Source organism: Nerophis lumbriciformis, linkage group LG35 (assembly GCF_033978685.3).
Source record: "Nerophis lumbriciformis linkage group LG35, RoL_Nlum_v2.1, whole genome shotgun sequence".
Taxonomy (NCBI): Eukaryota; Metazoa; Chordata; class Actinopteri; order Syngnathiformes; family Syngnathidae; genus Nerophis; species Nerophis lumbriciformis.
The window spans coordinates 1,359,327-1,366,985 of record NC_084582.2 but is presented as its reverse complement, the minus strand read 5'-3'; positions in this window follow the sequence as shown (position 1 = coordinate 1,366,985).

The following is a 7,659-nucleotide window of genomic DNA, read 5'->3' as shown; positions in this document are numbered from 1 at the left end:
CACTGGTCTAGACCATAAGTCCACATTAGAGAGACAGTGAGAGAAACTGTAAACTGTAGCCACAATAATAATATGCAATATTAACTTGTAATAGCTGTTGCACATTTACAACTCACCGCAGTCATGCTGGTGATACGTTGTCATGCTGCCCTGAAATGACCCCAAAATGTCTTCCATCAGTATCATTTCTCTTACAGAAGAGTGGCAGTGAAAAAAAAAATCCGTTTCAAACTACGACTGGGTAATGGTTTTGTTTTTCGTTCCCTTTTCAAATGTGAAAGTCCAATTGACCGTTTTCCCATTTCTGGATGGAAAGGTTCTGGAGTTGTCCCTGCAGAAGACATTCCTGTGCAGGTACTTAAGGGATGTTTCCATTTCTCCAATGTGATCCACAGGGCCAAAAAGTCAAGACTGTGACTGAGAGTGGAATAAATAGAAGAGGGGATGGATGTGCCATCAGATGGAGATGTTGGAGGAAAGCGAGTCACCCGAGGAGGTGAATTAAGGTAGAATGATGCATATGAGCGCAGAGGGAACCCACCTGCAAAAAGTTTGCATTTTATTCAAAGTCCACTGGCGGAGTCATCAAAGTTTTTCATGCCCAGGGTTACCAAAACAAACAGGGTAAATGTTTGGTTAGGTTTCTAGAAGGAATGTAAGGGACACCGTCTGGAGCGACAATGGGCTGGCTGCTGTAGTCATAGCATAACCTTATCTTACATCCCTAAGAATCCAACCCGTGTACACACTTACATGTCCTTGCAGCGCAGACTGGCGGTAGACTGGCAAAACCAGAAGCAAACAGAAAGAAGCTGTTCGCCAGGATCTATTTTTAAATTGTAAAAGGGTACATAAACTTGGGAATTATTGCTGCCTCATAAATTGTACAAATGCAGCATAACCCCTCAGAGACAGCCCGGAATGACAACCATATTAGTTCTAGTGCTTGCATGGTGGATCAGTGGTTTGCAACATTAGCGGTGAGAAGCAACCTTTGACAAAGCAAGTGCCGCAAAGCATGCTGAGAAATTACAAGCACCCCTACGAGGGAGTCATATTTTAAATGGATTATTTGATTTGTATTGTGTTGCTTCAATAATTAGTTTAATGAGTTTAAATAATGAAGTACAGCATTAATATCTAATACATACTTGCCAACCTTGAGACCTCCGATTTCGGGAGGTGGGGGGTTGGGGGTGGGGGGCGTGGTCGGGGGCGGGGCGGGGGGCGTGGTTAAGATATATATATATAAAAAATACTTGACTTTCAGTGAATTCTAGCTATATACATACCGTATTTTCCGCACTATAAGGCGCACCCAAAAACCACAAATGTTCTCAAAAGCTGACAGTGCGCCTTATAACCCGGTGCGCTTTATATATGGATAAATATTAAGATTCATTTTCATAAAGTTTCGGTCTCGCAACTTCGGTAAACAGCCGCCATCTTTTTTCCCGGTAGAACAGGAAGCGCTTCTTCTTCTACGCAAGCAACCGCCAAGGTAAGCACCCGCCCCCATAGAACAGGAAGCGCTTCTTCTTCTACTGTAAGCAACCACCCGCCCGCGTAGAAGAAGAAAAAGCGCGCGGATATCACCGTACGTTTCATTTCCTTTGTGTGTTTACATCTGTAAAGACCACAAAATGGCTCCTACTAAGCGACAGGTATCCGGTTCATGAAAAGACGCAATCTCTCCATCCGCACACGGATTACTATTTCACAGCAACTGATATTCCTGTGAACCGCACCGTGGATACAACGGGAGCACGTACGGTGAATATTCGCACCACAGGGAATGAGAAGTCATCCTTCACTGTGGTTCTAGCTTGCCATGCTAATGGCCAGAAACTTCCACCCATGGTGATATTCAAAAGGAAGACCTTGCCAAAAGAGACCTTTCCAGCCGGCGTCATCATAAAAGCTAACTCGAAGGGATGGATGAAGAAAAGATGAGCGAGTGGTTAAGGTAAGTTTAAGTTTACGCGAAGAGGCCGGGTGGCTTTTTTCACGCAGCTCTGTCCATGTTGATATACGTATGTTTGTGATTGCACATTTGCGTACATTTTGGGAGTGAACAGAGTTGTTAGAACGCTGGTTTTTAATATATTATTAAAGTTTGACTGACCTATCTGACTGTTTTTTTGACATTCCTTTAGCGCAGTTAGATGCGGCTTACAACACCGGGCGGCTTATAGGTGGACAAAGTTTTGAAATATGCCGTTCATTGAAGGCGCGGCTTATAACCCAGGGCGCCTTATGGTGCGGAAAATACGGTATATACCTTATTACATATATACATATATATACATATATATATATATATATATATATATATATATATATATATATATATATATATAAATAAATAAATAAATAAAATAAATACTTGAATTTCAGTGTTCATTTATTTACACATATACACACACATAACACTCATCTACTCATTGTTGAGTTAAGGGTTGAATTGTCCATCCTTGTTCTATTCTCTGTCACTATTTCAGAACACACACATTATACAAATATACATTATAAAATCAATAAGAAAACGGGAGCTCTAATTTGGGAGTCTGAATTAGGATCAGAAGTTCCTATATAAACATTGCGTACTCATGTCGCCTTTTTGTATTGATTACTGCAGCTGTGCACTGGATTCATTCACAAATACAAACTACAACTCACAAACACTTTAGAGTTAGGCTCCACCATCAGTATGTGTACTTAAACTTATAAAGATCACATGGATATTATTCAGTGAGTTGATTCACCAAAACTAACCTGTTATACAGGAGGAAAAAGCACACAGGACGTTTCAATTGTTCACAGACTGGTCGCTCTCATCAGAATGACAAGACACTTCTGGTCTGCAGGTGATAGCATTCAATTAGGAAGAAACGCCCTACTGCCCCCTACTGATCAATGTGAATACTGATAAATGTGTAATGACAGCTCCAAAAACGAATTCAAACCATAAAATAAATAAATCAACACAAAAATGTGACACATTATGGGTGGGTCACATATGCATGTACAGTAGATGGCAGTATTGTCCTGTTTAAAAGTGTCACAACATTGCTGTTTACGGCAGACGAACTGCTTTATGGGGGACGAAAACTTGACTGCTGTTGTTGTGTGTTGTTACCGCGCTGGGAGGACGTTAATGAAACTGCCTAACAATAAACACACATAAGAAACCAAGAAGTCGCCCTCCATCATTAGCTGTTTATATGGTGGCAAAGCGGACGTGAGAACAGGCTGTCAACACGTCACTCAGGTCCGCATGGAGCTGGAGGGAGCGTGGCCTCCAGCTCCGCCTGAATTTCGGGAGATTTTTGGGAGAAAATTTGTCCCGGGAGGTTTTCGGGAGAGGCGCTGAATTTCGGGAGTCTCCCGGATTAAAATCCGGGAGGGTTGGCAAGTATGATCTAATAGGAAGGGCTTTGGGAACCTGCAAGTCAGAGCCCAGGGTTGGCTCTGCCAAAGGTGGGGCGGAGCGTGGTGGCGCCACCCATATCCATCATATAATAGACGCCAATTGGCGCTGACGAGCCGTGGGGCTGCCATCTTGAACCGGTCAACATCTCCACAATGAAGTGTCAGCGCATTAAATCCACCATTACTTTTTAAATACTAATTTTCACTATATTTTTGGAAAAAACTTTTGCAAACGTCATATATGTAGCTAACTACGATACACTGAAATTGCCGTATTTTAATATTCACAGTGGGATATGTATAGTAATAAAATATTCAGACTGGTAGACAGATATTTTGCAAACACTTGTAGACACTATTCTATTTTTCTATTTATAATATATACCTATTAACCTAAACTTTAATAACCTATTCCAGTTATACCTTTCTGTATAAATGTTGTTGTTGTGGTACTCATTGGGCTAAATCTCGTACTAATTTTGTGCCATTTCATTTGTGCTGGTAAGACAAAGGTCCTTGAATACATACATACTAGAGATGCGCGGATAGGCAATTATTTCATCCGCAACCGCATCACAAAAGTCGTCAACCATCCGCCATCCACCCGAACCAACATTTTATCAAAACCATACCCGCCCACACCCGCCCGTTGTTATATATCTAATATAGACAATGCAAGGCATTAGTGAGGTTATAAAGCTTTTGCCAGTTAAAGAAAGGAGACTGATCCAATGCAGCAGAGACATTCAATGCGTGCCACGCATCTCTTGGCCACGCATTCGTGGCTAAGAGATATTAATGCGTGATAATATTATTTATCATTATTATAATATTATTGTCATTTCCATTAAGAAAGTGTTGACTATTGTTGCCAATGCCCTCAGATCAGGAGTGCGTTCCTCACACTTTGTGTGCGCAGTTGCAGAAAGCAGAACGAGGCTTTTAAGAAGTTAAAAAAATGTTTTAGAAAGACTAGGCCTATATTTTCGTTAGGTAAAAAAAATGTTCTGAATTTATTTCAATGAATATTAACTTGTTAACATTATAATGCTCAAATAGGGACGAGGGCGGGGTGCACAGTGAAGCAGTGAACAATTTCGCGACAAAGATGAACCTTTATTGATTGATCTGCAGCCATGACAAAATATCAGACAATCTCCATTGTCAACGACAGGCAGGAAAATAAAGATAAACACATAGCCTATGTTCTAGGCATAGGCATAGGCTCATACGTTTTTAAGTTGAAATAAAAAAATAAATAAAAAATGTGCCTCATAAGCCTTAGGCTGTCAATCACGCGCACAAACTTAAATTATACAATAACATATGTATGTCATCTCTATTTAAACAAAAATAAATAAAATAAATAATAATAATAAATTACCTGCAACTTATTGGCCAAGGCAAATAGCTGAAGGGGGGAAATCAAAATCACTTTATCATCAAACTTGAATTATAATGAAAATAGACAAACAAAGCAGGTTAAATAGACTTACATTGTCACCAATCGGAGATGCGCTTCACTTGAAAGCGAGGCCAAATAATAATTAACACATAGTAGTATATCTCAAATAGAAAAAAACCACAATAAACAACGCAGTTGCCTTAATTCCTTTGCATTGTAGTGCGCCCAAACAACACCTAACCATCAAAATTATTTAGCTGACCGAACTCAATATAGGTTAGACATGGGCTTATTTGGTATAGCCTATAGGTAACGTAGACTAATTCGTTTAACATATCCAACCGTATGTCTACTTACTTTTTTTTTTGTTAGCACTATGCAGGAATAAAATGGCATCTACAGTGCCAGGATTCATGCGAGAGCGCCTGGCCTCTAAAATGCGCCCTGCTGCGCTGAAGGAGCGCTCACTTGCGCCACTTGTTGCTGGGACGCGGTGCCTGATGAAAAATTGACTGTTTCAAAGAGTGCTGTTCGTTTTTCGTATGTGGGTAACAACATTTAACTATGTATATATATTTCCGAATTGGTTCAACCGCAACCCGCCCGCATCTATTTAAAATCTATTTTTACCCGCCCGACCCGCGGTTTATCCGCGGACTCCGCGGTTGTGTCCGCAAACCGCGCAACTCTAATACATACATACATACATACATACATATATATACAGTACAGGCCAAAAGTTTGGACACACTTTGTCATTTCAATGTGTTTTCTTTAATTTCATGACTACTTACATTGTAGATTGTCACTGAAGGCATCAAAAATATGACACCTGAGAAGTGAAAACCATTTCAGGTGACTATCTCTTGAAGCTCATCGAGAGAATGCCAAGAGTGTGCAAAGCAGTAATCAGAGCAAAGGGTGGCTATTTTGAGGAAATTACAATATAAAACATGTTTTCAGTTATTTCACCTTTTTTTGCTAAGTACATAACTCCACATGTGTTCGTTCGTAGTTGTGATGCCTTCAGTGACAATCTACAATGTAAATAGTCATGAAAATAAAGAAAACGCATTGAATGAGAAGGTGTGTACAAACTTTTGGCCTGTACTGTATATTTAAAACTTTTAAACGCTATCAAAAATTATACAAAAAAATATATGTATATATATGTATATATATATATATATATATATATATATATATATATATATATATATATATATATATATATATATATATATATATATATACATATATATATATATATATATATATAGTAGGGCTGTGAATCTTTGGGTGTCCCACGATTCGATTCAATATCGATTGTTGGGGTCACGATGCGATTCAAAATCAATTTTTTTTTTCAATTCAACACGATTCTCGATTCAAAAACGATTTTTTTCCCAATTCAAAAGGATTGTCTATTCATTGAATACATAGGATTTCAGCAGGATCTACCCCAGTCTGCTGACATGCAAGCAGAGTAAAAAGCTTTTATAATTGTAAAGGACAATGTTTTATCAACTGATTGCAATAATGTACATTTGTTTCAACTATTAAATGAACCAAAAATTTGACTTATTTTATCTTTGTGAAAATATTGGACACAGTGTGTTGTCAAGCTTATGAGATGCGATGCAAGTGTAAGCCACTGTGACACTATTGTTCTTTTTTTTAAATTTTTTATAAATGTCTAATGATAATGTCAATGAGGGATTTTTAATCACTGCTATGTTGAAATTGTAACTAATATTTATACTGTTGTTGATAATATTCATTTTTGTTTCACTACTTTTGGTTTGTTCTGTGTCGTGTTTGTGTCTCCCCTCAATTGCTCTGTTTATTGCAGTTCTGAGTGTTGCTGGGTCGGGTTTGGTTTTGGAATTGGATTGCATTGTTATGGTATTGCTGTGTATTGTTTTGTTAGATTGATTAATTAAAAAAAAAAAATAATAATTAAATAAAAAAGAGAATTGATTCTGAATCGCACAACGTGAGAATCGTGATTCGAATTCAAATTGATTTTTTCCCACACCCCTAATATATATATATATATATATATATATATACATACAGGTAAAAGCCAGTAAATTAGAATATTTTGAAAAACTTGATTTATTTCAGTAATTGCATTCAAAAGGTGTAACTTGTACATTATATTTATTCATTGCACACAGACTGATGCATTCAAATGTTTATTTCATTTCATTTTGATGATTTGAAGTGGCAACAAATGAAAATCCAAAATTCCGTGTGTCACAAAATTAGAATATTACTTAAGGCTAATACAAAAAAGGGATTTTTAGAAATGTTGGCCAACTGAAAAGTATGAAAATGAAAAATATGAGCATGTACAATACTCAATACTTGGTTGGAGCTCCTTTTGCCTCAATTACTGCGTTAATGCGGCGTGGCATGGAGTCGATGAGTTTCTGGCACTGCTCAGGTGTTATGAGAGCCCAGGTTGCTCTGATAGTGGCCTTCAACTCTTCTGCGTTTTTGGGTCTGGCATTCTGCATCTTCCTTTTCACAATACCCCACAGATTTTCTATGGGGCTAAGGTCAGGGGAGTTGGCGGGCCAATTTAGAACAGAAATACCATGGTCCGTAAACCAGGCACGGGTAGATTTTGCGCTGTGTGCAGGCGCCAAGTCCTGTTGGAACTTGAAATCTCCATCTCCATAGAGCAGGTCAGCAGCAGGAAGCATGAAGTGCTCTAAAACTTGCTGGTAGACGGCTGCGTTGACCCTGGATCTCAGGAAACAGAGTGGACCGACACCAGCAGATGACATGGCACCCCAAACCATCACCCAACCATG